The sequence below is a fragment of the Bombus flavifrons genome, chromosome 15 (assembly GCF_040668555.2).
Source record: "Bombus flavifrons isolate JBK064 chromosome 15, iyBomFlav1_principal, whole genome shotgun sequence".
Lineage (NCBI taxonomy): Eukaryota > Metazoa > Arthropoda > Insecta > Hymenoptera > Apidae > Bombus > Bombus flavifrons.
In genome coordinates, this window is record NC_138456.1 from 1,014,260 (window position 1) to 1,028,130 (window position 13,871).

The window sequence follows — 13,871 nt, forward strand, 5'->3', positions numbered from 1 at the left end:
TCATATAGGATAGAGAAATCACTGGAACTCCTAATTTCTAATATTTCTGATAAATGATCCTATAGTATTAATTTTTGCTTATGATGGGTCGTACTCTGCTAAACGCGTGGTTACCTTTGCTGATGTCGATACTTGATCTTTTGGTGCGTGTTAGTTGTTTGTCGCTGTTGATGTTGATTACCTGCTTATTTACTGCGTATTGTAGTGGGAAGAGCGCGTGCAAGGCGATACGTGTCAGTGGACGTCTCATTGTTCCTTGTTTCTGTTTCGATATTTTTAAATTTTTAATTTGTTTATAATGTTGTATGTTGCGTATTTATTTATTGATTTATTGCAATATTAAAGTATTTATAGGCGTAGTGTCTTTTATTTCCTTTAAGTTTTCTGTTTTTTTAATTCCATTCGCCTAGAGTTGTGCTCGTGCTATTCGCAAGTTAACGGCGTTCACGTTACGGCTCGTGTGGATCGCGAGACGTGACAGTAACACTTTTTGGTGGAAGTGTAGTTGCTGCCCGATGAAAAGAGAATTCGCGTTTCGTCCCGGGACTACCGGTGGATTCGTCAGTAAGGCTATGCCCTATAGTCCCTGCCTTAGACGTAGAAGGAGTCTCGCTAGGTGCGGTATTTGTATCATGCGCCCGTATATTCGACCGCTAGCGAGACAGACAGACTCGTTGTCGTCGTAGTAGCCCTCTGGTGTTGGCGGTTGGTACCCGCGGATCGCCCGGGGGGTGTTACGCCGCGTTGATGCCTCGACCTGTCGGCGTCCTGTTGGTACCGATCCGCCACAACTTCTTAAATTGTGTTATATGTATATTATGATGTACCTTTTTTAATTTATATTTTCCAGACGAATGTTTACTTTTGGAAGTTTATATATATGTCGGAGATGAAAGGACATCGGGGCCTTTCTTTTGGAATGTTGGGAAAGGTCCCCAATACTTTAGTCCAGACTTTTTATTATAGCTTTACTTAAATATTATAATAAAACTGAGAAATAGTTGTTTATGATTTAATCCTAGTATGGATGCCCGAGATTTATGACAGTGAGCTTGGGCTCGAAGTGACATAACGGGTCGCTGAACGTAGCCACGGCCACGGGAGGGACGTGTACCTAACAGAGGTATGGAGTAATTAAATAGTTCTCCTTAAAAACAGAGATTGACCCGAGGGGTACAGAGAGGTACGGAGAGGAGTATATAAAGGCAGTTCCACTTGGACTGAGATTCAGTCAGATAAGTTCTACTTGTACTGTGGACAAGTACGTTGAGTCACACCCGAACCGTGGATCAGTAAGTTGAGTTCGACTTAGATTGTGGAAGAAATCGCATTCGACATCCCGTTGACCGTGGATTCGTTATTGAGTCTAAGATCACTGCCATTCACATCCCGAGTATCTCATTACCGCGGTTACTTGTCAAATTCTGTCAATCATAATTGTACCAGTAAATATCTTCGCTCTTGCATAATTAGTTTCCCATTAATTTATATATCTTAGTAATATTTGTATATTACTCAAATAAATCTACCGAAGCGTCCACGTATGTATTTATGAGTGATAATGTACGTGTATAGCTTAATGTTAAAAATAGATTTTTTTTATTGAAACTTATACACAATTCCCGAAAACATCCGTGTTTCGAGTTGACTGGAATTTTAAAAATAAATTCTTCGTAAATACAAGAAATTTTTAAGAAAACGATTTTTGGTCACTCAAAAGTTAGGATATTTTTTCATATTCCTCGAACCTAACCCAAACTGCCTATTATTTCCACATATATTATCTGTTTCTTATGTTTTGCGTACCATTTTTTACTTGGATTAATTGTATTTCTCTAAGCCACTCGATTGTTTCTTGATAGTCACTTAATCTATGGCAAGAGAAAATAAATTTTTGCGACTCAACGTTTTGAAAATACTTTTGAAAACGTCTGTATCGAGTAATCGCGAACAATATAAACAACGCGTAATTAAAAATCATGTACCGTGATATGCACCAAGAAAAATATTATCGCAACGTTGCATGTATTTCTAGGAAAAGCAAAAAAATATCAAAGGAATTTTAAATCCTTGAAAATCCTACTAAATTGTGTTTTTATCTAAAACGAATCTATTTTTAAAAGTACGCTTAAATCAAAGCATGGATATTTTTAGCAGAACAATCGAAGCTTAATTTTACCCATAATATTCTCTTACTTTTATTATTTGTACTACTTTTTTCTGAGATTCTTAGATAAATTAATAAGTAATAAAATTGTTAGGTTTTCATTTTTCTTCTGAGTATAGACTCTTCTTTGTTTCGTATATCTGGTTTCATACTGTCGACGAAAATTAGTATTGTTTAAGTAGTATTATTAGTAGAACTTTTAGATTTTCGTGTCTCGTATTTCAAACTCTGAACAACGTATGACATGTTGGAAAATTAAGCGGAAAGTAAAGAGTTGGAAAGAAAGAAAGGAGTGGAAATTAAATTAAACGGGGATAGTAAAGGGATACAAAACTAACACTTAATACTTCAAACTTGTGTCCCTTAAGTACAATAATCACTCTGTGTGCTTTGTGATATCATACGTCTACATAGGAAGTGAAATTTAGATAGAAAATCGATAAACTAAAATACCTACAAAGTAATAAGGAAAGAGTGTAAATTACATTTAAGCTCAAATATCTAACTTCATAAACCAGAAATTCCGAAGAGTCAGTTTGTAATGATGTAGGAATCGAAAGGTAAAATCTTGGAAGATCTATCCGTCGTATCGTCTCCAAAAAATTATCTGCCGCGTACCTTGACTACGAGAAACCGTTCTACTCCCTTTCATAGATAATGACAGAGGAAGGGAGGAGATGACCGATACAAGATACACTGATTGGTAGTTTGGATTCGTAAAAATTATCCAATCGGCGTGCATTACTAATAATTAAATACTATTTCGTATTTCAACTTATTTAACTAATCTCATCACGAGATTGGTAGTTTTCAGTCTATAGACATGTGCAAATTTCATCAAGTTCGAATGATGTATCACACATGTCAACCACAGATAATGTGGCTACAAAATATATTTGTTCATCAATACATTTATTATAACATTCATACACTAATTAATTAAGTCCAAGTATATTAAGTTTCATATCATTTAGTAGCACTATAATATGACTACAGAAATTTAATATTGTGAAAATGAAATTTGGAATCGTAGTCATTTCCTCAGAAATTTTCCTTCAACATCGTATCAAATTACATCAAACAATATCGCTGTTAACTGGACTTCGTGGAGCCATAAAGCGATACGAAGGGTGAATGTGTCTACAGTCTAGAGTCTGTATCGAGTCTCAATCGTTTGAGGACAGAAATTACCGTGTTGAGTCGATACTATTTTATCCTACCATTAATTAAATAGTTGAACCAGTTTTCGATTACAACGCAGCCAGCCATAAATTAATTCTAATTACAATCGGATCGTTTCTTGTTCGTCTTCCACGTCCCATATTGCCTGTACACTAATTTCGCCTGTATGCATATGTCCGCTATCTTGACCTGGTTACCGCTATTGTTTACGGTCTTATGGACAAAACACTGTGCTGCCCTTGCGTCATATACACGTGCAAACACGTGTGTGTACGTGTACAATGGTGCCAGTGGGTGTGGGTTTGGTTTCGAGGAGAAGATCGATTGCATTAATATGGGCCCCGCTAGGCTTCCAACTACCGCTGATAGTTGTTGCGAAATTGTTGGTTTTCGCATGCAGAAACGTTGTAAATTGCTTTCACAAATTCTTCGAGAATATACAAATTTGGCAATTTGAAAAATAAAAAATGTAGACGCTTAGAAATTGTACAATTAAAGGAATTGAAATTTTGAGATTATAAAAACTAAAAAATTTGGAAATTTGGAAGTTTAAAAATTCGAAGTCATATAGGCACTTATTATTCAGATTGTTATTTATATTATAACGCTACAGTAAATATATATTTTAGACAGAAAAATATTTCACGTAAAACCTTACAGCTACATTAACAATGCAACATTATGGAACCATAACGTAGACTATAAAGTCATAAAATAGGCCACTTTTTAAAAGGTGTTGAAACTAATCCGACATATCTATAGAATGTTGCATTTAATAAAGTATTATTATTTTTATCTCTCTTCTTAAATTAAAATCTTTTTATACAAATCGCTACAAATCGCTAACGCACCAACCAAAAATTGTATACCTTCCCTTCAACGATCTTGTTCAAATATTTGTTTCTCGTGGTAGGAACCCTGAAACCAAACAAATCTCTCCTTCCATTTCCCGAGCTAGTTTGAAACATCGTTCCACAGTTATTCGCTTGTTCTCCAAAGATTCTCGTAGAATACGAGATCTTCGTGGTTTCTAGTCGCGTTGAATCTTTCCCTCGCGGAAAAGTGCATCCATAATGAGCGAAAACTTTTCGAAGGTATTATTCTATTCTCGTTCCGTACCTGTTGAGTCTATATTACGTTGGTTGGTTCGTAAACATTAATGGTAAGATCCTAAGTAAGCCGTAATTCTAACCTGTGTTCTTCACCGGAACCTTCGCTCATGCCGTTAGTGCCGCGTTGTTTCTTCACATTTTATTTTATTACGTTTTAACGTCGCATGAACTCCATATACAAAATGGTTGGTAACTGGTGGTACAAGCGGTGATTCTACGCGAAAAAAGAAGTCGAAAATATAGAATAAAATTTTTTTTTTTTTTAATTTTTCCATCGAGACAACGATCTACAGTGAAATCCGTTATAACGAGATGTGATAAAGTGCACGCGTACCGAGCGAAAATTCAAAGTCGATTTTTTCGAAAACAAAGCCTCAAACGAAAAATTTTTATTCTATATTTTCGACTTCTTTTTTCGCGTAGAATCACCCCCTTTCCGCTTGTACCACCAGTTACCAACCACCCTGTATATTACAATACAATACTTCTTTTGCTTTTAATATTCATTTTACTCTAATTCAAATATCTTTTTGAATGTACTAAGACACTGTATTTATTTGAACCTATATGCAATTGAATACATTGGTGTGTATGCACAGCAAATAAGCACTATTTTCTCAAATAGGACTATCGGGTAAGGCAATTATTAAAGAGGAACAGTTCTTTTGGTACTTTTTACCAAAGCTCCACTAAATAGTTCATTATTTTCATTAAATAAACATTTCATGAAATTAAAAATCTCAATAAGGACAATTATTGCTTAATGTTATAAGTTATAAAAACCAATTCACGACCTGAAATAAATCGAAATCAGCTGATATGGAAGGAAGTGACAGACATCGATAAAATCTTTAGATTTAGTATTGTAGTTCTAGACCGAAAGTCGTTTTCGTCATTTTTAACAGTTTGCAGCTCGCAGCGCAATTAGCACTCCTTAACCAATTCTGATGTCAGTATGGATATAATTGACGTAAATTTACAAAACGTATGTTTTAAATTTTCATTAGAGGCTTGGGTAAAAAAGCTGTAAAGAAAGACTTTTACTATCATCTCCACAATTTCGACCAATTGCAATTTTCTTGAAATTTTTTTAGCTTCACAAAGAAACTAACTGTTTGCCCCAATCTAAAAAATAAGTTATTTTATTTTGAAGTTTGTTCGGGTACTTTCGTGAGCCATTGTACATATCTCTCATTCCTCATCCAAATCTTATTATACATTTATATGATGTTCTTCTATTCTTTTTGAATGCTGAATCAGTTTGCGGAGGACTACAAGAATGAATTTTTTTACACAATTTTCAAAATACGATGGCGAAAAGAACGTGATAGATGGAAAGCACAATTATCAGCAGATTCTTACTTCTTCTTCTTTTTCCTTATCGTCGTGTTTTTCTTCTTCTTCCGAAATCATGCATTCTTCGTTTGCCTATCATCGTTTTACGAGTGCCTTCACGACGGAGTCGCATTAACATTTAAACTTCCCGTTTTCTCGGTCGTAAGTGGCGCTTCGAAACGGGCCGGTTCATTAAATTCGCGTCGTTAAAAGAGTCGAGAGGATGCTGGAATACTTTACAAGGCGCGCGCGAGTGTTTGAATATTCCTTTAAAATTAGCATTCGTTAACTAGGAAACTTTATTATTCGTATAACTCCTACCTTTTGTACCATATCGTTTAACAATAAGCTTTCCAATTAAATTTAAACTGAAACATCCAATTAAATTGTGTTTGATCGTAGTTGGGTATTCTCCATCAGAAAAGTCCTGTGGACGCCGCGCTTTCGTTACTTTTTCCCCTTGCTTCTTATATCGTGAAGAATTTAATTTTTTGGTTGTAAGGAGATTTTCTAGTGGTTTCTATAATAATTGATCCTTTGAGTGCGGAGCTCTTGATACGCAAACGCTCTTTGTTGACGATACGCAGCTTGCAGTAAGAATCGCTATGAACTTATGTGAATTTTTTCGCGTACCGTGTATTCTATCGAAATACGCGACATGTTAATTATCAATACAACGTCTAACTAAGTTAGTTTGTTTTAATTCTTTATTTACACTATATGAAATAAAATATTTTCATTTTTCTCAAACATATGTATATGATTTACTTAAAAACGTTAATGTCATAAACGCGATAACTTAAAAATTATAATGAATCTGTATCTGAGGTAGGTCGTATTCACGTTATTACATACAGATCTGGCAACTCTTGTGGTGGAAGTAAGACTTTTAGTATAAGGCAACAGTTTCTCAATTAGTCCGCCAAGCAGTAAGGGCTTCAATCACTGCGTTTAAGTTGCGTATGAAACATGATCGTTTACACATGGAACTCCCCAACACCCTTCCTTTACTATATATTTCCTTTTATAATTTTATTTTAATTTAATCGTTTATTTTGTTACGTATTTTTATATTTTGTTTTTCAGCGTTTGTCATAATGTGAGCGTGGATATATGCTCTAGTTCCCGCATTAAAAGCATTTTATAAGTTTTTGCTCCTTCTAAATGTGATTAACTATTTTTGTTTGATTACAGACAAATAGTAATATAATTCAAACGATAAGCAATATTGATAAGTTGGCTTATTTTATCTTTACTTATTAAGTCAGATAGGTACGCCTTATTTAGCCCATTAACGAAAAAAAGTAATTAAAAAGCCGATCATATACGCGTGGGATACGGCCGTGGTGTATATTTATATATGTCGGAGAAAGGTTGGAATTTAGGGTTGGGGGCGTGAAACGAATTTTCGTTTGGATTACACAGTGTCGTTATGCAATAGAGAAGACATTGACTAGCGCAAATACGATTATTATAGGATTGGACAAGTAACCGTGGTAATTAGATACTCGAGAAACTAATGACAATGATCCTAGGTTCAATAATGAATCCGCGGTCAACGGGATGATGGATGGACATTCTCACAAAATCTAAGTCGGTCTCTTTGTTAAAACATGGAACATCCACCGAGCGTACAGACGCTAAGTAACTCGCTAATACGACCTCACGAGAGAATAACTTTCCGTCGCGATGATGCTGCAGAGGAAAACTATGATGGGGTGTGTCTAAGGACACGAGATCCTTAGATTCGTCGAGGATAGCCTTCGTTCAGAAGGCGAGGGAAATTGGCGTTGCTGCTAATTGGTCAATCTCCATATCGGTGGTTAGAAAAAGATGCTAGCCGCCCTCGAGGGAAAGTTGCTAGTGGGAGACGCCGTTCGTTGAAAAATAGGTCTCTCCTATTTTCCCGTAGCTGGGACAAAGATTGTTTGTCTGTTTGAAGGACTTTAGGTAACTAGATCTTAGTGTTTATAACGGCCCTCGGGCTAGCTGATCGCGTACTGTGGAGACGCATCGACATCTGGCAATCATCTTACTCGAAAAATAGGATCTGCGTGTGGCGAGCCACGGGACAGAAACCGTTGGAATGTTTACTGTCGCGTGCCGTCACAAATATTTCTTTTAAGGAGAGCTATAAAATTATTCCATACCTTTGTTAGACAAAGCGTTCATCCCGTGACCGCGGCTACGTTCGGCGACTGGTTGTCACCTCGAGCCCAAGGTCATTATCACAGGTCTCGAACAAATACAATCGGATCGAATGACGACAATATTACATGTTCGGCTAGCTTGAGGGCCCGTTATAAATCTTAAGATTTAGTTATCTAAAGTCCTTCAAAGAGACAAACAGTCTTTGTCCCAACTACGGGAAGATAGGGGAGATCTATTTTTCAACGAACGACGCTTCCCGCTAGCAACCTTCCCTCAAGGACGGCTAGCATCCTTTTCTAGCCACCAACATGGAAATTGACCAATTAACAGCAACGTCAATTTCCCTCACCTTCTGTACGAAGGAAATCTTCGACGAATCCGATTATCTCATGTCCTTAGACACACCCCATTATAGTTTTCCTCTGCAGCATCATCGGGACGTAAATTCATTCTCTCTCGTGAGGTCGTATTAGTGAGTGACTTATCGTCTTTACGCTCGGTGGATATTCACGTTTTAACAAAGAGTTAGCTTAGTAATACTTGCACCGTAGCAAGTCGAGTACGACTTGGGCTTTGGAAGAAAGCGCATTCTGTTATCCTGTTGACCGCGGATTCGTTGTTGGACCTAGGTTCATTGTCATTAGCTTCTCGAGTGTCTGATTACCGCGGTTACTTCTCAAATTCTGTAATAGTCGGTATTTGCACTAGTCAATGTCTTCTCCATTGCATAGCAACACTGTGTAGTCCAAATGAGGATTCGTTTCATGCCCCTAACCCTAACCATAATGCGAACCCGACATATATATCTACAAACATACATATGTATATATATGTGCATATAATTACGTATTATAAATGCGTAGAAATAATAAACAAAATATGTATGTATATGTTCTTACGCATGCAGTGATCTATGGTTAGCAGTCGATTTGTAAATCAGATCCTACGACTTCTGACTTATGAAATTGCAAGCCTTACCCGCACCAAGAGACATATTGTGTATGACCGTGATGTGAAGACAATGTAAAGTGACCACGGAAGTGATTTTCTGGAAAACAAATGAAATCCCATTTATTGTCGTTGCTAAGGTAAATGTAGGAACTTAAGTAGATAAGTATATATATAGGTTAACGTACAACAGCTACGCGATCTCGCAGCGGTGTCGCTGTACGATTCGTCAGGTCATTGTTTTTAGTTATGCAATACACACGGGCGTGCAATTCTTACCATATCACAACTAACAAGAGATTACCGCTATGATTGCACGGCATTTACCGAATTGCAGAATTGTCGTACATTGCAAAGACCAAACATCGCTTTGGATATTGGATACTTTGTACATTCGGATTATGGATCGTTTGGTCATAGAATTGTTTATTGAGGAAATTCGCAAGTATCCCAAAATATAGAATGTATCTGACGAAGCACTATGATAAGAATAAAAAGCAGTTGGTGTGGATTAAGCATGCGAGTAATTACATACCAAAGAAATGCCTGATACCGAAAGGAATGTTATTAGTAAGATTTACTCTTTTTAAAAATTATATGTATGTGACAAACAAATGCAAAAATTGACACTCATTCAGTATTTCCGAACACTCTAATGTTTTTGTAAAAAATATAATTTTTATATTATACTGTAATATACATGAATACAATTGCATGTTCTATATGTATCTTTTATTCAATCATAATTATACAAAATAATTGGATACGTCAACACTACGATAGATATATTGGTCTTGCTAGGACACTTTTCCATTATTATAAAAAAAATATGCAGCAAAGTTATTTCTCATTCGATTTACGTTTAAACCTCCTTGTTTCGATGCAGTTAAATTTTCAGTTTCATATTATAATACATTTGTAATTAGGAGATCTTCCGGTCGTATCTAGTTTAATCCTATCTATTACGAAAAAACTATTATAAAGAATGTTATATTATAAAGAACATTTTATAATATCTACAGCGGAAGATACTTTTATATTGAATGGTTTATTTGAAACTGTCACTTTATTCCATATACTACCAAATGCACATTCTACGAAACGCCGATAATTTAAAATACGTATTTTATGAATCTAATAGTTTAGTAGTGTAATAACTACTTTGTGCGAAAGAATAAAAGCTTCGTCGCCAATAAGCACAAACGGCATGATTATAGATTTCATTTTGGGAACTGTTTGATTCCTTGAAATTTTTAGATCATTGATACATAATTTTTTTATAAAATCTATGTAGCTGTTTTTATAAAAGGTATGTAGATATTGTAGCTGCCGGAAAACAATCTGATAGTTATATATTTCAGAGAAATGGAATAATATAATTTGAATTCACTACCTCAACTGATATGACAGAGAAAGATCTTTCTTAATTATAATATAATGATCCAGATATTTTGGATTTTATTACTCTCATGTGCCAACTATGGCTTCCAGACAGTTTGAGAAACTGATATATTTTGGAAACCCTCTAATATTTCTATTTCTATTTGGAAAATACAGTAAAACATTCTATTTCATTCTACAGTAAAACCAAATAGCTCTACAAACTGTTTTTACAATTTTAGCGATTGTCCCATTTTGTAGTTGTAATGTAGACCTGAAGTTATATTCACTACCTAAATATGTACAAGAAAATAATACCTTTAACTTGAATTGAATAAATAAAATTTAAATGGAAAAATATTAAAGACTCGTTTATGAGAAGTATATGAAGAGAGAAATCGGGATAATCAACCAATGTAGGTAAATAATATATGTCACACAAATTTCATTTCCATTACGACCTACAAATTTTAATTGACTCTTACAATAGCTTGCAAGAAGAAAATTTGGAATCAACACAACAAAAGGATAAAATTCTGTTACAACACGCGACACTCCGTACAGACACAATATACGCAACAATATTTCAAATACTCAAAATACACAGTCCAAATACAAACAGTTGAAATGAACCATTTACAAAACGCTGCCGCAAAGAAACGGTTGAAGAATATTTGATAAATTTTATGAATATACCTATCAACATAAATCAACATACACCAATAGCAACAACAATAGATGAAGACACCTATTTTTTTTATTTTCTACTACCAACGGTACGTTTATTCAATAAAAAGTACCATACACTCATTATGATTCGTTATTATACACTCATCAGAGGTTGCGGATTTTTATGCATTTATGGGAAATTTGAAGATGCAAAAATACATAAATTATCCAAAATCTAATACTTTTTACAATATGTAATCAATAAATCAATTTTCTACTAGTACTAGTATAAGTACTATCCTTTTAATTATACTCATAAAAATATAATGTGTATTTTAAAAATATGTATTTTTATCAGCGCTCTACTTATCAGCCAAAATAGCTACATTTTCTCAGTTATTATATACTTCATAACAATCGTGCGCACAAACATCAAGAACATACTTTTCGCCGATCCTTTTTAATCAAAACACTTTCATATCTATAATTGAAAATGCTCATCCATAAATCATTCCGGCCCCTTCTCAAACACACATTTTTACAACCCGAACTATTGTCAATACTTCCTCACGGTCTCAACTTTGTTATGATTCATTATCGCCAATTACAGTGAGAAACTCTATCCATATGTCACATTCTAAAATACGATATCAATAGATTCGAATGAATATTATACAGGCTGTATAAAAAATAAGTGTAAAGACTATCATAGCGTGATTCTATACCTCTGGATCGTTAGAAATTTGTAAAAAACAGTTCGTTCAAAAATAACCTTGACGTTGAAATTCAAGGTCAGTCTTTTTTTTTATTGCAGCGTATATTTTACACGTCATAAGGATAAAAAGTCTCAAAGGAACTATGGATTATAAGGATAAAAAGTCTCAAAGGAACCGTCCTCTGGGAAAAAAATTTTAAAGTATCAATAATTTTTTAATTGAATTTATTCGTCATATATTTACATTTATATTTACATTTAGTGAAAAAATAGCGTGATATTAACGAAGCAGCAGAAAATGATAGATTAGATCGTGAAATTTATCAGAATTCAAGAATAATGGAAGATCTTCACGAGCAGAAAAGGTACCGTGATAATGCGGCTGATATGTTATTTTCAACAGCTAAATATATTAACAATTTGATGATCAAGGATTAATATCGCGACATGTGAATACAGGTCAACTCCGCATTAATTGGCGTAAAGAAGACCAGGCCAATTATCGCCCTCCCTCGAAAAATTTAATTAAAAACGGTTCAGCATCGACGTATGGGTAGAAATTATTAGAAATCACATTATTGGCCTCATATATTTGCCTACATCGATAACAAGTGCAACATATTTGCAATTTTTACGCTCACGTCTCCTAACCGAAATAAACTACGTGAAGTTATACCACGGCATCACACTATCTGTTTCATGCATGATAGTGTTCCATGTCACTATGGTCGACCGGTTTGCCATTTTTTAAACGAAATATTTGAATCACTGTAGATAGGGTACGGACTTGCCGCTCAAATGCGGCCTCTCGTTCATGAGGTTAGACGCTAGTAGATTTTTTCCTTTGAGAAGAGAAATTGTTTATGGTTCGAGTGAACGGATTATATCCGTTGAACAATTAAAACATTCGTTTGAATATGGTTTTTATCATATAAAGTCAATAAGTAATCTTGGGAAGAAACTTGGCTGAAATGTAGAAAATACGAGTTTGAGTTTGTCTAAATAGCGGGAAAGAAAAGAAAAAAAGGGAAAAGAAGAAAGAAAAATATAGAATATATAATAGTAAATCTGTGGTACCTGTGAGGGACAATAGATGATATTTTCTCTACATCTGACTGTAGAATACAAGTACACTATAAATAAAGTGAGTTCGAAAGTTACTGAAATTTTAACATTTTTTCTTAAGTTGCGATCCATGGTTCCTCTAAGACTTCTTATTCTTATGACGAGTAAAATACGCTGCAATAAAAGAATATTGACCTGGAATTTCAACGTCAAGATTGTTTTTGTATGAACTGTTTCTTTTTTTTTTTACAAATCTTCACCGATTCAGAGATGTTGAATCACGCTATGATAGATTTTGCTTATTATTCTTACTTTTTAAACACTGTGTACAAATAATTTTGAATAAATGTAACTATTATTTATATACGGTGATGTAATTTTTACAAAATTTAGTTTCTTTACTATATTATTTTTTTTCTGTCATTTGTAGTTGCACCAATTGCTTATTATTATTTTGTTGCTGAAAAATTATTCGTATTACTATTATTAGATTTACTATCAATGTTGTAATTTATTAGAAAGTAAGAACTAGCATTTCTATCGATGGTATGCCACGTTCTACTGCAGTTCTGCCCGAGCAGCCGCGCTAAGAGGATGTGAAACAGCAGTGCTACAGTGCGTCAGAAAAAGTGCGGCAAGTGAGTAAGATAAAGACACGAACGACTACGAAATGTTGGAAACCCGTGTCTTCTATTAAGAAGACTATAAGGATACAGAAAATGAAAATACTACATAAATAATACTACATAAATAAAACAACAGACATAACAAAACCAAGTCAACAAATAAATCAAGAACAGGACTGCTCAGTTACAATTGAAGTCGATATGGAAACGAACAAAGAAACAACACAACAGGATGGAAGCTGGAAGGTGGCGAGTTACAATAAGAAAAGAAAAATAATGTATATGTACCACCGCGACACAAAATTACATCACAAAAGTGGGAAGAGTACTTTCAAAAATGTGGTGACAAGTATATCGCAGCGGGAGACTACAATTCAAAGCACACACTATGGGGATCAAGAATCACTACACCTCGAGGTAGAACCTTGGAAAAATACATTAGAAACAATAACCTCAATATATTATCCACAGGAAGATCGACATACTGACCGACGGACCTGAGAAAAATACCTGACCTGCTT